This window comes from Mustela erminea, chromosome 9 (assembly GCF_009829155.1).
Source record: "Mustela erminea isolate mMusErm1 chromosome 9, mMusErm1.Pri, whole genome shotgun sequence".
NCBI lineage: Eukaryota > Metazoa > Chordata > Mammalia > Carnivora > Mustelidae > Mustela > Mustela erminea.
In genome coordinates this window covers 54,505,170-54,529,825 of record NC_045622.1, presented here as the reverse complement: position 1 = coordinate 54,529,825, position 24,656 = coordinate 54,505,170, and positions in this window count along the sequence as shown.

The window sequence follows — 24,656 nt, the reverse complement described above, 5'->3', positions numbered from 1 at the left end:
GGAGGGGTGGGGGGTTTTTAAAGAGTGGAACAGTGTACTGGGTCACCTGGGGACCCGGAGGTGGCAGAGGCGATGAGGGCTGGTTTGTGTGGGATGGGGGCGTGGGGGCTGCCGTGTACTGAGTGGGGAGTCAGGAGGTAAGAACAGGGGTTGGGGTCGGAAAAGAAGCTGGATGGAGGTCAGGTGGGTTATTGGCGGGTAGTGGAGTCTCCCAGAGATAGGGGAGCTCTCCGGGGTGGCTGGGACAGCGCCCTCACAGTACTCTTCCCTTCTCCTCAGCTTCTAGGGCTCAGGGCGGGGAGGTGAACCTTGGAAGCTGTGAAATACTCAGATTTCAGGAAGCGATGAAAAACAAGTTTTTTAAAATAAAGAGCGGATCTTTTCTTTCTTTCTTTCTTTCTTTCTTTTTTCAAGATTTTATTTATTTATTTGACAGACAGAGATCACAAGTAGGCAGAGAGAGAGGAAGGGAAGCAGACTCACTGCTGAGCAGAGAGCCCAACGAGGGGCTCAATCCCAGGACCCTGAGATCATGACCTGAGCCGAAGGCAGAGGCTTTAACCCACTGAGCCACCCGGGCGCCCCTTTTCTTTCTTTCTTAAGAGCGGATCTTTCGTCAACATTACCCCCTTAAGCGCTCATCCGCGGGAAGGAGAGTCATTGTCAGTTTTAGAAATACAAAGTCAAGAGGATGCCTGGGTGGTTCTTTTGGTTGAACATTTGCCTTTGGGTGGGGTCATGATCCTAGGTCCTGGGATCAAGTCCCACGTCAGGCTCCTCACTCAGTGGAGACTGCTTCTCCCTCTGCCTGCTGCTCCCCCTGCTTTTGCTCTCTCTAGCAAATGAATAAATAAAATCTTTAAAAATAAAAAAAAAAGAAATATCAAGTCACTAGTAGTGTGTGAGGATAACACACATACATACACACACTCTCCTTGAGTAGTGACAGAGCTGCCGTCTGCTCCAGCCCTTCTCCTCCCCTCCCTTTCCTTCCCCCGCACAATGGGCAGGAGCTGTGTCTGATTATCTCCAAGAGTCCCCAGTCAACTGGGCAGGGCACAGGGCAGGGGTTGGAGATTATTGATGTACAAATGAATGAGTCGCGGATGTGCCTCTGGGGCCATGTGAGAGTCACTAACTGGTGTGGGGAGCCAAGGAATGGAGGCTGCACAGGACAGCTTTTCTGTAAGCCCCGTCAACCTTGCACAGTACCCCATTGCACTGATGAGGACACCAAAGTACTGAGAGGCCAAGTGATGTTCCCAAGACCATATACCTGGCACAGGATTCTAGCCCCTCATCACTATCACTTTCCAGGGCAGAGCTGTGTGGCTTTGACCAGGTTACTTGACCTTTCTGAGCCTCTGGTTCCTCATCTGTAAAAGGGATCTAAAGATGCGGCTACTTGGCAGGGACTGGGCAGACAGGCACCAGATTTTTAAGAGGTGGAGGGAAAGGTATTCCTAGCAGAGGACACAGCATATGCAAAGGCAGGAGTCCAAGAACTCTCTTGGGATCTTGCTCATGATCCCGAGCCCAGCAGGCTTATTCTGAGGCCATAGCCTGGACTTACTGGTTGTCAGAGGGGTGTCCTGGAAATTTTTAAGCCAGACATTGATATGGGAAAGACTTTGTAGGGAAACCAGGTAGCATGAAAACATTTAACAACCCCAGGAGGCAAATCCTCTGGAGCCTACACAGTGAAGGGTTGGAGTCCTCAATGAGGTCTGGATCCAGAGGCTCTGCCTCATCCCCTCTTGAGAGTACCCCATCCTTTGAGTCTGGTTGGAACAACAAGGAAGAGGGTAAGCTGAAAGCTGAAGTCCAGGCTGGGGGGAGGGGGCACCCTCTCTTAGCGAAGTCCAGGGGTTGGGGTGGGGTGTCTGGCCCCAGGAAGCTCACACTGGTGAGCTGTGGCAGGAGGACTGCGAGGAGGCTATTTTGCTAAGAAACCTTTGCCTTCTGCCTCTGTTCAGAACCTTCTATGGCTCCCAGTTGCCAGCATGATCAAATCCTAAATCCCTAGTCTGGTGTTAGAGGCCCTCCATGATTGCTCTCTGCCAACCTCACCAGCCACATCTCCCAATATACTAAACTCTCAGTTCTGTGCACAGGCAGGATACAGTTTGTTCCTTCGATGGGGTTGCTCTTACTGTTCTCCTTGCCTGGGATCCCATACCTCTTTTCACTCCTGAGTAATTTCTACTTCTTTGCTGGACCAAAGAGAAAGAACTTTAGGGCAAATGCCCACGTGGCCTCTTTCCTTTATCCTTAGAGCCTAGCCCAGAGCCTGCCACATAGTAGGTGCTCAGGAAGTAATGGTTGAGTGAATGTTCCATCTCTCAAATCAAGTGTCACCTTGCTGAGAAGCCTTCCTGGACTCCTCCAGGAAGTCTGCCTTTGGTATAAGATCTCTTGGCTGGAAGTCGTGGTAATGACGTATTTCTTGTCTAGTTGGCCCCATGGGGGTTGGGAGCACCTCCGTGGCCGTGTGGCCCCACCCACCAGCAGCCAGCAGAGTCTGGAGCAGGCCCCTGGAAGACCTCAGCCCTGGGGAATGAATGAGGCTCTCAGAGCTCCGTTCTCTGGCTGCCCCTGCTGGGAGAGCTTCCCAGGCGGGTCAGATGAACAGAATGCCAGAATGAAAAGGAGGCTTTCAGAACAGCCCTGCCATCACCCCTGAGGCCCAGGAGAAGAGTGCCCAAGGTCACCAGGAGGGGACCAGCAAAGAGTTCTCAGACACCCACATTCGTCCTCTGGCTACCCTCCCAGGGGGGAGGAAATCTCCTGAGCTGGGAGAATCTGGGCCTTTTTGCCACCAGAGAGGCCCACAAAGGGTGACAGAGTCACGGTCATGGTTGCTTGGCTGGGAGGGTGATTGAGGGCTCAGAGGCGGGCTCTGAACCTGGGCATCTGGCACTGACAGGAGAGGCTAACCTTGTCAGTCTCGTGCCCCCGAACTCCCCGATCCCCCCATCCTCCTCATAGCCTTCTGACCAGAGGATAGTGACAGTGAAGCCGCCATAGCCACCACTCTATTGCACAGATCCTTTGTATTTTCATCACAAATAAATACTTACTTTCACGCCTACATTTTTAGTAGGAATCTTGCGTTCTTTTTCTTGAACCCAGGGCCACCAAATTATGTGACTTCACATCTCATGAGCTCTGCTTCTCACAAATCCTTGTGGGGCACCCACCACATACAGGCGCTGTCCCCGGATTTGGGGGACTCCTGCTGGTAGGTCCTGGAGGCTCAGCTGAACTCCCCATACGTGCTGCTTTTGGACCTCTCTGCCTCTGCCAGCCTGGAATCCTTGGCCGTGGAATTTCCTCCGTCCTTCAGGGTGGGCGTGGAGGGTCAAGAACATTTAGTGGGGAAGGGGCAAGCTACTGGTGGTGTCTATGTGAGATAAGGGAGATAGAGAATCTGTGGGGTCTGGGCCTATCTTTGAGGTAAGAGGGGACCAGCCCCAGGGGGGGAATGTGGTTCACAAGGATGCCACAGGAAACCCCACAGGGGATGGAGGCCAGGACAGAGTCAGGGAAAAACTGGTCAGAGAAGGGGAGAAGGGCACAGGCTAGGAGCATCTGGGCTGAATCGTTATGGTCAGCATCTGGGGACTGAGGGTGGTTTCCGGGAGAGGTAGAGGCAGGAACATGTAGACACGGTGTGGGCAGCCTTTTCCAGGGTTGCTGGCAAAGGGGGGGGGGTCACACTTGGGTGGCAGCTGGGGCAGGAGGTAGAGTTGGAGGCTTTGGGTTTTTGTTTTTGGAGGAGGACTTAAAGCCTAAAGCCAGTGAGGAGAGGGAGTAGCAGTGTTGGAGAGAGACGCGGCACTGACCAGAGACTCAGGAGAGACAGCACTTCCCAGCTTCTAGGTGGCGGTGGTGGTGGCTAAAGCTGCTCAGGCAGGTGAGGAAGATCAGACCTGAAGCCTCACGGAAGCAGGAGCCAAAGCGGGAGGCTGGGAGGTGTGGCCGTGGAAAGTGGAAGGGAGACAGAGGTGAGAGGCATAGATCTGTGCGGGCCTTTTTCACATGGTGAAGGGACTGGGGATGGCTCTGGGCAGTATCTCTTTCGGGTAAGTAAAAACTTATACCTGACTTGCTTCTCCTTCTGCTGGATCCTTGGCTCCAGCCTTGAAAGGATGGGGAGCTTCAGGGTCCTTTCTGACACCAGATCCTGTGGGCTCCCTCTCTCTGGCAGGCCTTGCCACACGTCAGTGGGAATAACCGGGATCAATTTGACTTTACCAGCACCTCCTGATGTTCACAAGAGCGGGGATCATGGCTCTCCCATTGTCGACTGTATTACCACTGGACCATTGAACTCCATGTTGGATTTCTTCTGTGTCTTCAGCAGCAAACAGCACGGGTCACACCCAAAAAAGTGCCTAATAGCTTTAAAGGGGGATAACTTTCTCGGGCTGTCTCTGCTGCCTCCTGGTGTCTGATATGGGTTGGTGCAGCATAATTGTTCAAAGGGCTGACGCTTGAGCTCTCCTTCTCAAACTGGTGGATATCAGGGACAGTTTCACACCTAAAAATTATTGAGGACTCCACGGAACTTCTCTTTATGTGGCTTATATTGGTATTTAGAGTGTTCTAAATTAAAATACATTTAAAAATATTTATGTAATTAACTTAAGATAACAATCATATTAAATTTTAACATATTTTTATGAAAAATATTTTTTCCTAAACAACAACAAAAACTAGTGACAGGAATGGCGTTTCATAGGTTTACAAATTTCTTTAATGCTTTCCTAATAGATGACAGCTGGATTCTCCTGTTTCTGCCTTCAAGCAGGCACAATATGTTGTTTTGTTTGAAGCTTATAAAGAAAATACAGGCTTCTACTGATTTGTAGCTAGAAAAGGAGAGGTATTTTCATTGTCTTTCAAATAATTGTGCATATTCTTCTTTGGTACTAACCCAAACTCCAGAAATTTCTTGACAGTTAGTCGCTATTAGAATCTGAAATCATAGCAATGAATTTTTCTTCCTCAGTTACATTAATATTCATTGGTCTCTTTTGCATTTTTGGTTAAGTGAGCTCTCTGTTCAACATGGGGCTCAAGCTCCTGACCCCAAGATCGATGCTTTACCAACTGAGCCTGCCACATGCCCTTCTTTTGCACTTTGAATGTATCTTTTGCCTATGCATGATTTTGTAAGAGTATGCATTGGCCGTTAGGGGAGAAAATAGTTCATCAGTTTATCTTTCAAATACTGACAAATTTTAGCATGTAATGTTAAAAAAAATCATATTCATGAATATCACTGCAGATCTCATCAGAGAAACCTTTACAGATTGAGAAGCTGTCAGGCTTACACTGGTGAACACAGTTTTCCAGAATTCTAATTTTCACTTGAAAGGTTGAATTTTATCATTAGCAGCAAATACTGTCAGTCTACCTCAAACTGTCAGGCTCATTTATTCATTTTTGAGAACTGCCTGCCAGATATTCAAGTCAGCATAACCATAATTTGCCTGTCAATTTTTCTTCCAAGTCAAAATGCTGTTCCATGAAAAAAGTGGCTAGTTTAGCTCACAATTCAAACAATGGCCATGATGCTTCTGTCTACAGCGGAAGTGTTTTATGATACTTTCCTCTTGGCCACACGGAATTTTTTTTAAAGGTTTTATTTATTTATTTGACAGATATCACAAGTAGGCAGAGAGGCAGGCAGAGACAAAGAGAGGGGGAAGCAGGCTCCCCGTTGAGCAGAGAGCCAGATGTGGGGCTCGATCCCAGGACCCTGGGATCATGACCTAAACTGAAGGCAGAGGCTTAACCCACTGAGCCACCCAGGCGCCCCTGCCACATGGAATATTAAAAAGGTGTATATTCAAGGTTCAACATATAATGAATTGGATACATTTTATTGTTTCATCAATAAAATAATGTTATTGCTTTCTTGAGTGATGTTGGCAGTGTTTTACTGTGAGGGCAAGGCAGCAAAGAATATGGCTATTTCTAGGACAGTTTGGCGCTCTGATGGGTGTGGGGGCAGCCCTGGTCACACCCCTTGTTTGGCCCCATCTGTGAAACATCACCCCAGTGAAAAAGGCAAAAAACGAAAGAAGTTTGGATCCGAAAGTGTTCCCCCATCTGCTTTGGAGTGTGTATTGTGTACTAGGCACTGGCTTAAGCATTTTATTCCTTTTTTAAAAAATTGTAGTAAATTATACATAAAATAAAATTTGTGTTTCACTGTCAGTGTCCAGTTCAGTGGCATGAGGTCCATTCACAGCGTTGTGCAACCATCACCACCATCCGTCTCCAGAACTTTCTTTGTCTTACCAAACTGAAAGTCAGTACCCATTAAACAATGACACCCCATTCCCTCAACCCCCCAGCTCCTACCAACCACCATTCTCCGTTCTGTCTTTATGAATTTGACTACTTTAGTTACCTCATATTAGTTGAGTCGTACAGACTTATTCACTTGGCATGACGGTTTCAAGGCTTATCCGTGTTGTAGCATGGATCAGATTGTCTTCCCTTTTGAGGGCTGAATAATACTCCACTGCATGTATTTTCTCCATTCATCTGTTGCTTTCACCTTTTGGCTGCTGGGCATAACGCTATGAACATGGGAATAAAAGTATCCTTCAACCAGCCAACACCACAGGAAAGGTGATATTAGCTGTGGCTTCCTGTAATGATTCAATTCAATGAAACTTTGCTGAGCACCCAGACCACACCAGACCTGAAGCTGGCACAGGAACATGCAGAATGGAACCAGGCCCCATCTTCCACCCTGTAGGAGTGTCTGGTTTAGTGGGGATAAACAGACGAACCACATCACAGTAATAACTATACCAAAGAAAATTTCATGAACTAAAATGTCTCCTATTGCTTCCCACAGAGTTTTCTTCTGATTCAGTTTCTGTAATAGAACAAGTTTCAGCCCAAAGGGGAATTCAGTGGAAGATTATTGGGGAGTCCCCCAAGCTCGAAGGGCAGAGGTGCCATCAGGTCTCAGGATGAGGCAAAAACAGGGCCATCAAACAGGTCCTAAATTAATATTATGGTCCACCCCCCTCCAAAGAGAAACTGAGTTTTCTATCTCTGTCCTAGTTCCAAAATTCTTGGAAAGAAGGCATGTGGCCTCGATTGACTATGCCCTTATTTCTCATCATGGAGGTTGAGAGCAAGGAACTGTGGTATCTTTGTCTGCAAATGTGGACGGAGGAGCAGAGGCAAATCTCGGAAACAAGGTGCTTGACAGACCCTCTGCCCAGTTGGTCCCATACTGACCAGGACACAAACAGGTGTTTTGTTCAGTCACAATGAAGTTTGTTGATAATATTCTGAACTTTTCTTTTACTAAACAATTCTATATGCATAGCGTTGATCAAATTTACATGCTGTGACTTCTAGTGTGGCGTTTTGTAATAAGACTTCTCTTACCTCGGGGCCTCGGTCAGCTATTGCTATGATAAAGCCGCATAACAGAAAACTAAATCTCTGAGTGGCTTATAAGCAATATTCCTCTGTCCTGCTCACAGTCTGCAGGTGGGCTGGGATGGCAGGGAAGGCTTCCGGCTGTCTTTCAGGCTCAGGTCTGCCCCACGTGCCTCTCATTCGGGGATCGCTGGCTCCCCAGAGCCTGCTTTCCTCAAGGTGGATGACAGAAACTTCCAGGGTGCAAGTGAAAACACGTGATGCCTCTTAAGGCCTGGGCTCTAGAACAATCGCCCCGTCCCTTCTGGCCCCATTCCACTGGCGGAAGCAAGTCACATGACCAAGCCAAGGTCAGCGGAGCAAGGAAGTACCTCTACTCTCGGTGGACCATGGCAACGGTAGAAGGAAGAGTGGAGAACAAATGACATAGTTTACTCTGCTTGGTCTCTGTTTCTTCAACTGTAAACACTATAGTTTGCGAATGGTCCGTCAGTCTTACGGGTGCTGTTGTCCCTGGCCAAGAGGCCCCGGGCTTCCTTCCACTGCCGTACTGTGGGCTCTCTCTCTCTCTCTTTTTTTTTTTTTTTTAATTTATTTATTTATCAGAGAGAGAGAGAGAGCAAGCACAGGCAGACAGAATGGCAGGCAGAGGCAGAGGGAGAAGCAGGCTCCCTGCCAAGCAAGGAGTCAGATATGGGACTCGATCCCAGGACGCTGGGATCATGACCTAAGCCAAAGGCAGCTGCTTAACCAGCTGAGCCACCCAGGCGTCCCTGCTGTGGGCTCTCTTGAACAGAGATCTGAGTTGTCAGCTTCCACGACCTGACTGAGGTCTGCCGTCTGGAGGAATTTAGGAGAAGCTCCGGTCAGCAGCTGGCACGCTTTCCATAGGAGAAAACTGAGACTTGGTGAGGGAAAATGCTTTGCCCAAAGCCACCCGGCCGGGAACCCAACATGGAAACCCCGGTAGTTCTGACACCACATCAGGGCAGCTTTATCTCACTGCTCCCTCAGAGTCTCCGGGAGGCTTAGAGGAGAGCTGAGCAAAGAGTGGCTAGGTAGGACTCAGGCAGGGCTCAGGGGTCCCCTCCTCACAGAAATCTTTCATGGGTAAGCTCTCCTGTGGGTTGCCACAGGCCTCCTCTGGGGGTTCCCTCTGTCCCCTCATTTATCACTTGTCTATCACTTGTCAGCATCTGTATCTGCCACACCCTGCCTCCAGCCCCCACATGGGACCTGGTACATCTTGGGACTCTCAACAATAGTCATTGTCACCCCCATTCTAGTGCCCTCTTTGGGAGCCCAGCCCCCTTGGGCAGGGAGAGCAACTCCTTCACATATTCACTGCTCCTTGCTTTTCTTCATTCTTTAAATACATTCACGTTGAGTGACTATTTTGTGCTTAGCATTGTTTGAATGCTGGGGGTACAGCAGGGAAAGATCTCTACCTTCATGAAATTTACTTTCTAGTGGAAGGAGGTAGACAATAAGCAAGAAAAAGAAAAAAAAAAAGAATGGGATATGTGCTATGGAGAAAAGAAAGAACACCACAGACAGAGGAGAACATGAAAGGTGAACAGGGGATTTACCATTTTAAACGGAGTGGTCAGGGGGCGCCTGGGTGGCTCAGTGGGTTAAGCCGCTGCCTTCGGCTCAGGTCATGATCTCAGGGTCCTGGGATCGAGGCCCGCATCGGGCTCTCTACTCAGCAGGGAGCCTGCTTCCTCCTCTCTCTCTGCCTGCCTCTCTGTCTACTTGTGATCTCTCTCTGTCAAATAAATAAATAAAACCTTTAAAAATAAATAAATAAAACTGCTTTTTAAATAAATAAATAAATAAATAAATGGAGTGGTCAGGAAAGATGTCATTTGAGTAAAAAAAACCCCAAAACTGGGGTGCCTGGGTAGCTCAGTGGGTTGAAGCCTCTGCCTTTGGCTTAGGTCATGATCCCGGGGTCCTGGGATTGAGCCTCACATCCGGCTCTCTGCTCAGCAGGGAGCCTGCTTCCTCCTCTCTCTCTCTGCCTACTTGTGATCTCTGTCTGTCAAATAAATAAAATCTTTAGAAAAAAAAACAAAAAAACAAAAAATCCAATGCTTACCACAGGTGCAAAGGCCCTAAGGTGGGGCACAGCTAGTACGTTCAAGCCAGGAGGCCAGTGTGGCTTGAAAGAAGGAGGTGATGGAGGGGGTGGTGTGGGGCAGGGAGGGAAAATGTGGATCCATGAGGTCACGGAGATCAGAGCACAGAGGGACTAGAACCCACAATAAGAATTTAAGTCTCCATCCAGTTGAACTAGGAAGGCACTGCAGAGTTCAAAGCAGGAGGCCGTCAGTGTTTTTGCCTCATGAGTGAAACACACCAAAGTGGGTAGTAGGGTTGAAGCAGATGTGACAGTTAAAGGACAGGTTGCTGAGGGGAGGGCCCCAACAGGGAGTGGGAGAGGGAGTCACATTCTGGAACGTCAGATCAGAATTCAGATCCAGATGTGCTAATTCTCAGACGTCTCTGAGAAACCCAAGAGGAGATGGTGGGTGCACAGTTGAGAGATACACGTCTGGAGTCTGGGAGAGGTCCAGAAACATGGCAGTTGGGGAAAAGAAAAGGTATTTAAAACCTCGAGGTGGGATAAGACCAACAAGGAAATAGTGGCTGCTGGAGAGAAGGTTGGGGACCAGCCCCAGCCACCCATGTCAGGGGAAGAGGAGGAACGGATGACAAGAGAGCCGGAGAGAAGAGGAGGAGGGAACCATAGGGTGTGTGGAGTCCTGGGACTTAAGAGAGGAATGGCTCCCAACGAGGGACAGGCAGCAGCGTCGAACTAGTCACTTACTGGGTCCACAGTACAGAGCGACCTTGGAAGGACCTTCAGTGGACAGGAGAAACGCTGGTTAGGGTGGGCGTAAGAACGAAGAGGAGGCTGGAACTGGAGACAGAGGTCCGCACCGTTCCTCTGAAGGGTTCTGCTGTGGGGGAAGGAGGGAACCAGAGAGGGCCTTCATGAGCTAGAACTAGAACATGTGCACGCCCAAGGGAAGGATCTAGAGGAGAGAAGAGCTGAAGGGGTGGGAGAGAGCGAAATGTCCATTTTCTTTCCTTTTCTCAGTGACTCAGGAGGCAAGACCATAAGTGGGGAGGTGGAGTGGGAGAAGGGGTCTTGGAGAATGGAGGGCAGAAGCTGTTGCCTGGGAGGGCAGGCCCTGGTATGCGTGCATGGAAATTTGCAGGGTCCTGGGATCAGCGGACATGCACTAAGGACCAGGCAGCCTTGGAGGACCCCAAGCCCAGGCACCTGCCCAGAAGCACCAGCTCTGCCAGCCTGGGTCAGCGGGCCAGGCAACACGGTGTGGACAGACGTGCAGCTCGGGGAATAAATGACATGCTGCCGATCGGGGTCCAGGAGAAGGAATGTGCCCAGCACACCTCAAGCTTCCAAGACTGGACTAACATCTTTAGGCAAAACTCCCCTGCCTCCATTTCCAAACTGCTTGTGTGGGGAGTGGGGCACTCAGCGGCCTCTCTTTGGCAAGGTCTTACCAACCCTACTATACCCATAAATACTACAGATAGTATCCCTGTCATGTCCTTAGGAAGGAGACCCCCATCTCCAGGGCAAGAGCCAGTGTGGGGCTTCCCTGACTGGTTTCACTGTCCTTGTATTTTGGGGTCTGTTTTTTGGCAGATGCTGCTTTTCTTAGATGACTTAACATCTGTTAGCTTGCTTCTAAAATAAAACCGGACAAATGTGACTCCCCGGTGTTCTCCTCCTCTATGGCAACCATCAGTAAAGGCCTGGCTCTTAGGGAACCCCTGCCTGCTGCCTTTCTGCCCTGATCTCAGGCCACATGGGTGGACTCTGGTGTCCTGCCTGGCATTGGTCAAGCCCTTTCCCCTTACTGGACCATCTCCCGCCTCCAGCTTCTGGCCTGGCGATGAGGGCTCCTTACCCCCCAGAACCCCAATGCTGAGCTCCTAGGGGGCTGGCCTTCAGTTGTGGGGGGGGCACAGGTTGAGCCATGTGGTACCTGGGGATGTCCCTGCCTCTTACTTCCCAGTGAGTCCCAGCTCTGCTCTTCTCCTTCTGTGTTCCACCGAGGCACCCAGGAGGCTCTGTGCTGGTTCGGGAGCTGGAGCCCTAAGCTTTCTCAGGCTGCAGAGAAGAAGCTCACATTTGCTGAACCCTTCTGATGTAGGTCAGGCCCTGTACCAGGTGCATGCGGCCAGCCCTTCTGCTATTTCCCCAAAATCTGTACCCTCCTTCTTCCATAAGAATAGCACTCCTGGGGCACCTGGGTGGCTCAGGTGGTTAAGCGTCTGCCTTTGGCTCAGGTCATGATCTCAGGTCCTGGGATCGAGCCCACATTGGGCTCTCTGCTTAGCGGAGAGCCTGCTTCCCCCTCCCCCTCTGCCTGTCCCTCTGCCTACTTGTGATCTCTCTTTCTCTCTGTCAAATAAATAAAATCTTAAAAAAAAAAAAAAAAAAGAATAGCACTCCTGATTTTACCAGGCCCCTTGGAATAAAAGTACATTTCACAGACTCTCTTGCCGTGACCTTGGGACTCAAGTTAGGACCAGTGGAATGTAAGCGGAATTGCTGCGGCCAGCTTGTGGGAAGTACCCTTAAAGGGAGTGGGATGTGCCCTTCTTTGGTCCTTCTCTCATCTGCTGCCTGAAACATGGATGTGATGCCTGGGGCTCTAGCTGCCATCTTTGTCTTTGAAGACAAGGGACATACCCTAGTGTTGGAGGAGCCATGAGCTAGAAGGAGCCTGAATGCCCAAGGACTTAATGAAGTAGAGCCTCCCCTCGACCCTGGAACCATCTATTCCAGACTTGCATCTGAGAGAGAAATGAACTCTTGTTTAAGCCAGAACAATTCTGGGGATCTGTTTTTCTCAGTTGAACCTGATCTCTCAATGATGCCTGGTTATCTCATTTACATCCTCCTAAGAGTCCCACCAAGTGGATGTTACCCACCTCATTGGAGAAAAAAGGAAAGGAGGCTCAGGGGTGTCATTTAGGCAAGTGGCCTAAGGCCCTTGACCAGGGTAAGGCTGAAGTGGGTATCAGCCCCCAATGCTCTGACAGCTGGTCCTGCTCTTTCCACCAGCCCCTGGGGCCACAGCCAGGCCGACCAACCTGCGTACGCTGACACCTGGTCTTCCCAAGAGTGTTTCCTCCAGGGCCCACAAGCATCTAGTGAGCAGAAATATCTAAAGTTGCAGGGTGACAACTGCTTCCTGGACAGTTCTAGTCCTAGAAGCCCCATACCCCTCAGTCACGGGCAAACCCGGACAGGTGGTCACCCAGAACTGTGGCCCAGCCAACCCCTATCGCTGCATTGTGACACCCAGACCCTGTGCCATTACAAGCTGTCCATTTCCAGGGATGTGTTTTCTCCCTCCCAGGATCCCTGACTTGACCTTGCACTGGCCTCAAAGTCAGCAGCTCCCATGCCCATCTTGACCCTTCTGTATCCACTGATTTCTCTGCATGTCCTGCGACCCCCAAGAAAGCACAGAGTCCTGGCAGGCTCTGAGGCCATCAGGCTGACCTAAGGGGGCCCAGCCATCCCGGTGCCTATCAAGCATGACTGAGCCCCAATTCAGTATAGCACAAGGGGCCCCGCACCCAGGAGGACTTGTGTCTACTCCTACTCTCCTGCCTTCAAGCCGTGTAAACTTGGCCAGTGACTTCCCCTTCTGAGCCTCAGTTTCCTTCTCTGTAAAACAGGGATAATAATACCTACTACTTAAGACTCGAACAGGATTAAGGTGATAATTCACCACGAAGCTTGGCACAGGGCCTGGTATGCAATTTTTTTTTTTTAATTTTTATTTATTTATTTGACAGACAGAGATCACAAGTAGGCAGAGAGGCAGGCGGGGGGCGGTGGGGCGGGGGGAAGCTGGATCCCCGCTGAGCAGAGATCCGGATGAGGGAGTTGATCCCAGGACCGGGATCATGACCTAAGCTGAAGGCAGAGGTTTTAACCCACTGAGCCACCCAGGCGCCCAGGACCTGGCATGCAATTAACCCTCAGTGGAGGTTGTCATCATTGCTGTTCATGCATTACTACTCCTTGGTCTCTGGCAGCCTCTGTGCTGGATAACAGGGACCCAGAGACAAACCAGAAGCCATCCAGAGATATTCTTCAAGAAACTCACAATCTGATGAGGAACGATGACACCAGACATTTCAAAAGTACAGGAACTAGAACAGTTTTTATAGGAGGAGAGAACAAGGTAGGGTGAGAGCCCCAGGGAGGAGGAGTCTCAGTGTGCTCCATGGGACAATCAGGGAGGTCATCCTGGAGGAGGCAGAGCTTGACTGGAGGCTTGCGGAGGAGCAAGTTTTTGCCAGGCAAACCCAGGTGATGGAGGAGCCTCTGGCAACTAAGCTGGAGGTTCTCTTATCACCTGATAGACTGGGGTGGGAATGCAGCTCCTACTATGGCTGGTGTCTTGCCAAGGGCTCCAGCTGAGGACAAGAGGTCCCCAGCACCCAGAGTCCTAAATGGAGTGCCAGCCCATCCTGCAGGAGCAACAGAGGGAAGGCTCCCAGACCGGTCCTGCCAGCCTCAAGCCATCACCCAGCTGTGGTACAGGGGCTGTTTAAAAGACAATTGTCTTTCTGCTCTGCTTCCCTTCCCTCCTTGAAGCCAAATGAGGGGTCTTCCAGAGCACTGTTTAGAGAGCTTGACCTAGGTGCCTCGAGTCTGGGAGACATTGGGGCCAGAAGGGCTCTCACATGCCGCGCCGTCTAAACAGGAAGGGGCTGTGTGCGACGGCAGAGTGGAGAGAGCCACAGCCCCGCTGGGAATGGCCCACAGCCCGGGTAGACCAGGCAGAGGACGCCTGATTTTCCAGGGGACCAGATGAGGGCCTGCCCACCTAAGCTGGTGTCCCGCTGCCTGAAAACCAGTTTGGGGGTGGTGAGATCCCGACAGAGTGGGGACAGCTGGAAACCAACAGGGAAGTGCCAAATTAGTGGAGGCCCTACTTTATCAGGGGAAATCTAAGTGAGAGGGCCCCAGAGGAGGAGTTTTCCTGAAAAATCTCCAGGAGAATCCCATGAGTTAAGATCAACTTGGGACATCCACCCTGGCCAGAGGGTTCCCAGGCCAGGTTACAACATGTTAGGCAAGGAGAGCCTCTTCTGCCCTCTCTCCCACCTGCACTCCCCTCTGGAGGGACCATGGGTAGCTAGAGATGGTCATGGTAGGAGAGCAGCATTCTCTTCAGGTTTCCAACCTCTGAGGCAAGCCTAGCCTGAAGGAAGGGTCTCATTCTAGACTAGAAAGATTTTGGAGTCTTAATATTACTTTGAAAAAGTAAACGTGTGCAGGACACCTGGGTGGCTCAGTCAGCTGGGTGCCTGACTCTTGATTTGGGCTCAGATCACAGTCTTGGGGTTGTGGGATCGAGCCCCGTGACAGGCTCTGCACTGGTTCTGGAGCCTGCTTAAGATTCTCTCTCTCCCTCTCTTTAGTACCCAGGACAATGCCAGGCACAAAAGAGGTGCTCGATAAGTTATTCTGGAGCCTCTCTACCTCTTCTTGCCGTCCCAGACAGCAACTTTCCTGCTATGCTGGAGATGAAACTCAGCCTTCCATTAAAGGCTGCAGCAGGGCTCTGCCCACAGTGCTCCCACCTAGAGACCTAGGCCAGAGGCAGATTCCTGCCCTGAACATGGGAAATGAGGCCGCAATGTGCCCAGCTCAGTGCTCTTAATGGCAGGTGGCCGGTATAACAAAGACAGAAGTTAGAAGATACCCGAGAAAAGTTTTGAGCAGGAGGGTGGCATGGCAAACATTTGGGGGAGTTTACTGAGTGGAACCAGGAAGAGAAGGGGTAAGGATGGGGACAGCTAGACAATGAGGAAACACATAGTACACACCGGGGAGAGGAGATGAAGGTTTGACCCATCCGGCCAGGGAGCAAAGGGGGATGTGGGAGACAGGGTGTCTGGGAAAACTCAGAGGTATGGCTCAGCGGCTGGAGGGAAGACCCCTCCTGTCTCTGAGCTCTTGGTTCTGAATATTGCGGATAAGGCTTTGCAAAGGTCCTTACTATGACTCAATACTTGTGCAAAATGAAAATGCAGGGCTCCATGTCCAAAAATGATTAAGAATTGGAAGATGGATGGGGCGCCTGGGTGGCTCAGCTGGTTAAGCGGCTGCCTTTGGCTCCAGATGTCAAGGGTTCTGCGATTGAGTCCTGCATGGGGCTCCCTGTTCAGTGGCGAGCCTGCTTCTCCCTCTCCTTCTGCCCCTCTCATGATTTGTCTCGTGTGCTCTCTCAAATAAATAAATAAAATCTTTAAAAAAAAAAAAAAAAAGAATTTCAAGATGATGACACCAGAGCATTAAACCAAGAGAAGAGTTCTTTGCTTAAGACTGACGGATTTAGGTGTGCCTGTGTGGCTCAGTGGGCTAAGGCCTCTGCCTTCCGCTCAGGTCATGATCCCAGGGTCCTGGGATCGAGCCCCAAGTTGGGTTCTCTGCTCCGGAGGGAGCCTGCTTCCTCCTCTCTCCTCTACCTGCCTCTCTGCCTACTTGTGATCTCTGTCTGTCAAATAAATAAATAAATTCTTAAAAAATACAAAAACCTACAGATTTAGAAGGGGGAGAAACAAAGGAAACCCAGTTAAATGTGAATTTCAGATGAACAACAAGCAATGTTTCAATATAAATGTATCTGGTGTGGGGCACCTGGGTGGCTCAGTCATTAAGCATCTGCCTGCAGCTCAGATCATGATCCCAGGTCCTCGAATCTAGCCCCACATTGGGCTCCCTGCTCATCCAGGAGTCTGCTTCTCTCTCTCCCTCTGCCACTCCCCTTGCTTGTGTTCCCTCTCTCGCTGTGTCTCTCTGTCAAATGAACAAATAAATCTTTAAAATAAAATAAATAAATAAATAAATGTGTCTGGTGCAATCGTTGCAATAAAATCTTTCATGGTTTATTTGAAATTCACCTTTAAGCAGGAGTCCTGTGTTTTAACTGCCAGCCCCACGAGGCAGGTCCCCTAGTCTCCTCCACCGCCTGGGGCTCCTGGGAGGTGACTTGTCAAACTAGCTTTCATCAGAAGCCCCTGGAGGGCTGGTTAAAACAGATTTCTAGGCCCCACCCCTAGGGTTTCTGATTCATAGGTCTGGGGTGGAGTCCAAGAATTTTCATCCCCCCCCTTTTTTTAAAGTATGCTTTATGCCCCACATTGGGTTTGAACTAAAGACCCTGATATCAAGGGTCGCATGCTCCACGGAGTGAGCCAGTCAGGTGCCCCAGAATTTTCATTTCTAACAACTTCCAATGTGATGCTGGTGCTGTGGTCCTGAGGCCATATTCTTCTTCCTATTTTTTTTTTAAAGGTTTTATTTGTTTATTAGAGAGACACAGAGAGAGCAAGAGCAGCAGGGGGAGGGGCAGAGGCAGAGGAAGAAGCAGACTTCCCGCGGGGCTAGGCGCTGGGCTGGATTCCGGGATCCCAGGATCCCAGGATCCCAAGATCATCCCGAGATCATGATGTGAGCCCAGGGCAGACGCCAAACAGACTGAACCACCCAAGCGCCCCCTGGCGGCACATTTCGAAAACCACTGTTCTAGGAGCCAGTCCATTAACCTAGTGAGGTACATAAATAGGACACAGAAAAGCGCAGTGATCCAAAAGGACCACCAGAGGGCAGAAGTGCCCACTAGTCAGGCCTCAGGCCTCCCGCTCTCTGGAGGCGGAGCTTTTATAGCTTTGTTGAACATTTGCTCCATGCCTGACCCTGTCCAGAGCCCTTGCTAGGACAAAAACATGGGTCAGATTCAGTGCCTACCTTTGAGGAGCTTAGGGTCTGGAGAAGGAGACAGAATTGGTGCTGAGATGGTGGGAAGCACGGAGTGGAATGGGGAGGCTATGGGAGCCCAGAGGAAACTGGGGGTAGTCAGGGCAGGCTTCCTGGAGGAGCTTGTCTCCTGAACCATGAGTAGAAGTCACCCAGATGGGGAGAAGAGAAGGAAGGGCTTCTGGACTTACGAACCCACAAACAGAAGGGCACACTGGCTGGAAGGTATTTGGTGTGCTCAGCGGATAGTGCAGGAGCAGGGAAGAGAATTTGTGGGTGAATGCCTAGTGAGTCTGGCAGCTACTTAGCTGGTTTCAGGGAGCTTCTGGAGGGTTTTAACTAGGTATGCTAGCGTCACCCCCTGAAATGGTGTGGAGCAGGGGTTAGAGGTAGGGAGACTGGTGAGGAAGCTGGTGCAATGGTCCAGGGAAGAGGTGATCAGATGAAGCAAGAATGGCAACAGTCCCTCATTCATTCATTCATTCATTCATTCATTCATTCATTCAATACATTTATGGAAGAACTTCTCTGAGCCAAGCCCTGGGCTGGGTGCTGGGCCTTGGTGTGTTCAAGACAGAGAGTGTCTGGCCTTCTCAGAGCTTCAGTTGTAACAGGAAAGGCCACCATCCAACAGCCAGTGGCCCAGGGAGGCAGCTGTGGTCCCTGTGGGACAGTACAAGGGATGCTAAGGAAACCAACTGTACAGGCAGAGGTAGGGGGTGGGAGGTATATCCTAGGAGAGCCCCTGACCTAGAGATCACAGATGCCTCATTCAGCCAGACCCCGGAGCCCTCCCTGCCACAGTCCAGAGCTAACAGTGTGGCCATTGAAGGCCGCTGCCTCTGCTAGAGTCCTAGCCTTTCCTGCCCCCCTCCTCCCTTAGCCACACAACCCTGGCCTTCAGCAGGGAAGAAAAAGCAGAATTATGTGCAAGTACCAGGGGCTGGGCCTACTCCTTGACCAGAATCAGTGTGGCCTCCAGCTCTAGGTGGCTGCCCAGGCAGGCCCCTTCTTCAAATACCCAGGGCTCTCATTCTAAGCATGTGAACGGCTGGCCAGCAAGAAGTCGGGGGATGGAGGAGAAAACAGTAAGTGCCCAGGGACTGCTCCATAGGGGTTGTCCTGGATGCTTAGGGCTCCTGGAGCACAACACACTCATCTGCAGAGGTGGGACTGACCTCATGGATCAAGTTGACTAAAATCAAGCTAATTGGAACAAGACTTTCTAGAAGGGTGGCCTTCTTGCTATTCTGAGAACATGCCTAGCCTTGAAGCCTTTGCACACACAGTTCCCTCTGCTTGGAGGGCTTGCTGCCCTCTCCTCAAAAGCCTTCACAGGGTTGGCCTCTGTGGTAGGCAGAACAATGGTCCCCCAAAGATGTCTGGGTCCTAATTTTGGATATGTTCATTTACATGGTAAGGGTGAGTCGATTACAGATCTTAGATAGGGAGATTACCCCGGTGGGCCAACACAACCACATGGGTCCCTGTTGGAGGGAGGTGGGGACAGGGGTTCAAGTCAGAGAAAGAGGTGTGATAACACAACAGGAAGCAGAGAGAGGGGGAGATAGGATGCTGCTGCGCTGTTGCCTTTGCAGAGGGAGAAAGGAGAATGGAGGGACAGAGGGACAGAGGGTCTGAGGCATGAGGGGGAGGGGAGAGGGTCCTAAGCATCCGTGTGGGAGCAGACACAAAACTTTCAGCACAAAACTGGACCATGTACTTTCCCATTTACAGGGCAACGTTTTTTTCTTTTGTCCCTCAGAACAACCTGGAAGAGGGGCTGCTGAAAGGAACCCTTGTTCTCACTTCCCAGATAGGGCACTAAGGCTCTGGACAGCGATTGCAAGGCAGGGAGACCTCCAGGTGTCTCTCTTGCAAGGACTCTGTGGCTCACCAGCCTCCCCCCTAGCCCCCAGCCTTGCTAAAACTCCTCACAGGCTGGTTCTGCTAGCCGGCTTCTGACCACTGCCCTTCGGCTCCCTCTACCCCAGCTGCCCTTCCTCAACTTCTAGTCAGAGTGGGACTGGGGGAGGCCAGGAGGCACTCAGCTGGCTGCTGCAAATTCAAAGGGGCATCAGAGGAGCGGTGGGTGGCTCAGTTGTTGAGCTTCTGCCTTCAGCCCAGGTCATGATCCCAGGGTCCTGAGAATAGAGCCTTGCATCGAGCTCCCCCTGCTTGTATTCCCTCTCTCACTGTTTCTCTCTGCCAAATAAATAAAGAAAATCTTTCAAAAAATAAATAAATAAAAATAAAAGGAGCATCAAAAATTTCAGTAATCAAGAGAAAAAACATTTGCAATATTAATAACAGTTTTTGTAAAAAAAAAAAAAAAATCAAAGTTAATGCAAAAAGAAATGTTTACTTCTTCCTCTTTAGGCTCAGGCTCCAATACAGCAGGACACAGGACTGTTTTACTGTTCTTGCCCAGGACGGGTTACATGATGTATGGGGCCCCTTCCTCAAAAATTGTTTGGAATTTCATGATGGCAACAGAAGAACAGTGTGGGGACCCTGGAGACTACACAGGTTGTACGCCCATGAAGTTGGCTTGGTTCTGGCTTTATTTAAAATTTTGATATTTTGTTCATCATGGATTTTTGTGTGTGTGTTGATTTTGACTTTTGAAAATATTACTTACCTTGATTACTGTGGGTTTGGGTGTTGCCATCAGTTGTGCACCTGAGGTGAGCACCTTGCTTTCCTCACCCTCCCAAGCCTTCTGAGCTTACTGTGAGTGCCTTCTCAACCCCAGGCAGTCTCCTCCAGGAAGTCTTCCTTGCCCTTCATTCCTGCATGGGGCTAGGTACTTTTGGGTTCTAATACCCACTCCCTGTTTCCCTCTGTCATATCTCTGAGCATCCCACGTGAGGCTCATTGCTTAAGGACAGAAAGTGTCCAAGATTTGGGCAACTCTGAGTTCCGGTCATCAGTGATGCCAGCCAGCCTCAGCCTCCTGACGCCCTCAGGTACGACCCAAGTTGTTACAGTTGACAGAACTCCAGACAGCAGGGAAACCTGGCTTCAAATCCAGGCTCTATCATTCTTGGGCTGTTTGAGGCTCAGTTTCCCCATCTGTAAAGTGGGAATTAAAAAGGCCTACCTTACAGCGGGGTTATGGGACTTAACAGAGAAGGCACACAGTGGGCATTATAAATACCATTGCCTTTTCCTCTGTGCCTGGTGTGGGGACTCGGACTAGTCAGCTCTGCTCCTGATGAACCCCCTTCCCGCTCCAGCCCGCAGTCTCCAAGTCCTTTTCCATAACTGTCCCAGCTAAAGAGATGGCGAAACAGGCTCAGAGGGACGAGGGATTTGCCCGAAGTCACGTACAGAGTCAGAGGCTGAGCACAGCTGGAAACCTAAGACTCGGTGCTCAGACTGGGCTCCGCAGGTGCCCAGCTCCTCCCCTCCTCCTCTTCCCCCTCCTCTCCCTTCTCCCCTCCCCCTTCCCCTCCTCCCTATCTGGCCTAAAGAACGCTGAGAGGGACGGCGGAGCTGGCGCCTCGTTCGCGGCCCCTCCCCCAGCCAGCGCCCCCACGCACTCGCACCCAGCTGAGGGCTCTGGGTGCTTCCATGAAAGGCGTGTTTCCCTCGTGAGTCATAGCAGACGCACCACAGACAGCCATGGAGCCTGGCTGGGCTGCAGTCCCAGAGCTCTGGCCTCTCCCCCCGCCCCCCTAAGAGCAGGTCCCCGCTCCCCGCTGGAACCTCTGGGCCGCGGCCTGCACAGCTGCATCCCTTCAGCGGGGCCGGCAACCATAGGCCCACGTTGCATCAGCGCGGCTTGTCTCTGCGCCGGTTCCCGCCCGCCAGCCAATGGGGTCGGGCCGAGTGTACAGATCCCGGCTCGGACGCACCCCACCCGCCATGGAATGGGGCAGCCTGATCCTCCCTTGGCATTCCCAGCGAGGGAGGAGGGGACCAGGGCACGATTTCTCCACTGCATCCTGCAAGGCTTTCTTCCCTCTACCTCCCTCCCCAACCCCCCCACCCCCACCCCGTCCCCTTTCAGGGTGGCCCGGCCAGCTCCACTCTGATCCTCCTTCGTGACGGTGGCAGGGGAGCCCCCTCTGCCTGGAGTGGCCCTGTTTCTCCCTGGGCTCAGTTCTTCTCTCGCTCTGGACCGGCCCTCACTTACCTCCCATCCCGTGATGTCGGGTACTCCCAAATCGTCCTCTCCAGCCTGGCCCTCTCGCTTGAGCCCCATAGTAATGGATGCTACAGCCTCCCAGATTCTTCAAGCTACAGACAACACCTAACCTCCAGAGTCCGTCTCAGGAAGGGGACCATGGGCAACCCATTCCCCCAGGCTGCAGGCCCCAGAGCCCTCCTTCCTCCTGCTCCTGGCCCCTCCATGCTCAGTCTGCCACCAGGACCTCTCCGGTCCTATGATTCCTGCCCGGGTGAATGCATTAACACCTCGCTTGGGACTGTTGTGACATTCTCCTCCTGGCCTCTGTCACTCTCCACGCAGCAGGCAGAGAACTACTTTAAAAACACCTCTTTCTCTCTCTCAAATAAATGAATAAATAAAATCTTAAAAAAAGAAAAAAAGGGTGTGGGTGCCTGGGTGGCTCAGTTTGTTAAGCACCTGACTCTTGGTTTTGGCTCAGGTCACAATCTCAGGGTCCTGAGATTGAGCCCTGGGGTTGGCTCCTGGCTCAACCAGTCTGTTTGTTCCTCTACTCCTCCCCACATATATATTTTAAATATTTATTTTAAATAAATAAATAAATAAATATTTTATTTATTTATTTAAATAAATAAAATCTTTAAAAACACCAACATGACCTTGTCCATTCCCTGCTAAATTGTCTTCAGGAGGAAGCTCCAAGTTCCCTGTCCCCAAGCTCCTGGGACAACCCTGGCTGGCCATCATCTTCTGCAGCTTTACCCATACATATTCCCAACCCCTCACATAGTGACCTTTGTCGGGACCTTCTCTGTCTGCATTGGCGGCTTCCCATGAAGTACTATTGGGATCTAGCTCATTTTAGCCTGAGGCCTAAAGCCAGCAGTCTTGGAGTGGTGGGGGTGGAAAATGCCAGGCCTAGCCAGAAGAGCTCCAGCTCAGGCCTTCCACCCTCCCATCCTCCCCAGAGCTGCAGTGAGGGGCCCTGAGCCGACTGGCCATTGGCATGCACTTCCCCAGCCCCCCACTCGGATGTGGTCTTCAGGTCCGGCTTGACTTCCCACTGGATGGTTCTTCCCTATTCACTTTACTGATTTTTAGAAACTGACTATAGAAATGATATATGCTATTGAAAATTTTCAGAGAAGCAGAGAGAAGAAAATAGAAATAATGTATGTTTTCATCTCCAAAGATAAACAGTATTAAACCATTTAAGAGTATTTTCTTCTGGTCTTTTTCTAGGAGTTTTATACACATTTCTTTATATTTTTTATTAACACACATTTATTGAAAAAAAATAAAACAACTTCAGGGATGTCTGCCCGGCTCAGTCAGTAGAACATGGGATTCTTGGTGTCAGGGTCGTAAGTTCGAGCCCCACATTGGATATGGACATTACTTTAAAAAATAAAATTTTTAAAAATAAAAAAATAAGTAATAAGACAATGTTGAGCAGCAGAAATGTTTTAAAAATTCAGTGGAAATAATCTAATACCAAGAGTGGACTTCTCGGGGTAATGTGAACATACTTCCACACATCTGTCCCTCTGCACAGAGAGTTTTCATACACATGCTGTTTTATAAGCTGCTCTATTTTTTAATCCACCAAATCCTTTGAGCTGTCTTTCTCTGCTTGAGGATTAAAACAGTTTCCCCCATTATGATGGCTGCCAAGAGTCCATCCCATACGGACACTGTCTCCAATTTTTGGCCCTTACACACAGAGGCTGTAATGAGCATCTTTGTATATGTTCCTAGGCTCATATTTTCAAAAATAATTTCCTTAGGCTAAATTCAAAAAAAGCTGATCCCCCCCCAAAAGAACAGAAATAATTTAAAAATTTAAAAATGTGTGAATACATAATCCATTTGTATACAGCTGACCCTTGAACAACACAGGGGCTAGGGGTGCTGAACCCCTTCACAGTCAAAAATTCCACATATAACTTTGGACTCCCTCAAAACTTAACTATTAATAGCCTATTATTGATCAGATGCCTTACTGATAACATAAAGTCAGTTAACACATATTTTGGATGTTATATGTACTATATACTGTATTCTTACCATAAAGTAAGCTAGAGAAAAGGAAATGTTTTTAAGAAAATCATAAGAAGGAGAAATTCACTTACAGTATTGTACAGCATTTATATATATAAAAAAAATCTGCATATAAGTGGACTCACAAAGTTCAAACCAGAGCTGTTCTGGGTCAGCTCTGGGTCAGTCCAAACATATGTGTCACCCCTCCCTTTCCCCCTTCCCTCCAGTCCTTCCCCTGCAGGGAAGAATGGTACAAGCTTCTCACCCCCCTGCAGGGGATACTGCGTGGGGGTCTGAAAGACATCATTGTAACTTATACATTCTCCTTCATTTCCCTCTTCCATGTCAGTATCAGGACATAAAGAACTTCCTACTTACTGTTTTTCCCAGCTTCTGGGTATTCCCATTCCCTACCAACAGAGGTATTATTCCCAGTTTTTGCTATTAAAGCAAAGTTGCAGGGAATTATTCAGTAACATGTCTTGAAAGCTCCTGGTGCAAAGTGCCTTCTAGAAAGGCTAGGCCCATTTCTTCTCCTTGCAGAACACTTCCTCTTATTTAAAATGAAATCTCTCAGATCCTTCTAGATCCTGCTCATACCCCCATGTTACACATGAGGAAACTGACGCACAGGGAGGTGCAGTGACTTTCCAAGGTCACTCAATGAGTAGTGGCACCCAGATCTTCTGACTCCCAGGCTGGGTTCTTCCTCCTTGGCTGGGCTGCCATCCTCTGCCTCTGCTTCCCCAGGGCAGTCGCCATGACACTCACAGCCATTTGGAATCCTCATGTGTACGTGCAAGGGCAGGTGTGAGTGAACCAACAGGACAGGGCTCAGAGGACAGAGCAGGAGTGGCCAGGTAGGACTGGACTAGGCAATGAAGAGGAGAGCGGAGTGGGAACTCATCCGGAGTTCTCAAAGTGCTCTCCAATTCTTTGTTTCATCTGTGCTTCTCATTATCTTTGAGATGATCGTTCCTAGTTCAAGGGGGATTGGGGGCGTGGTGGTTCTAGATCATGGGCATGAGGCTAAAATGTAGCAGACCTCCAAGCCAGGACTTTTTGGACTCGTAACACTGGGGAGGCTGCCCTGGGCTGAACCAGATTAGACCTGGGCGGGGGGAGGGCGGGGGGTGGGTGGGTGGGTGGGTGGTCAGGACTCGGGGGTCCCTTTTCTGAGTGTCAGAGATAGACGGTGAAACAGGGAGGGCAGCCCTGTGGCTGAGC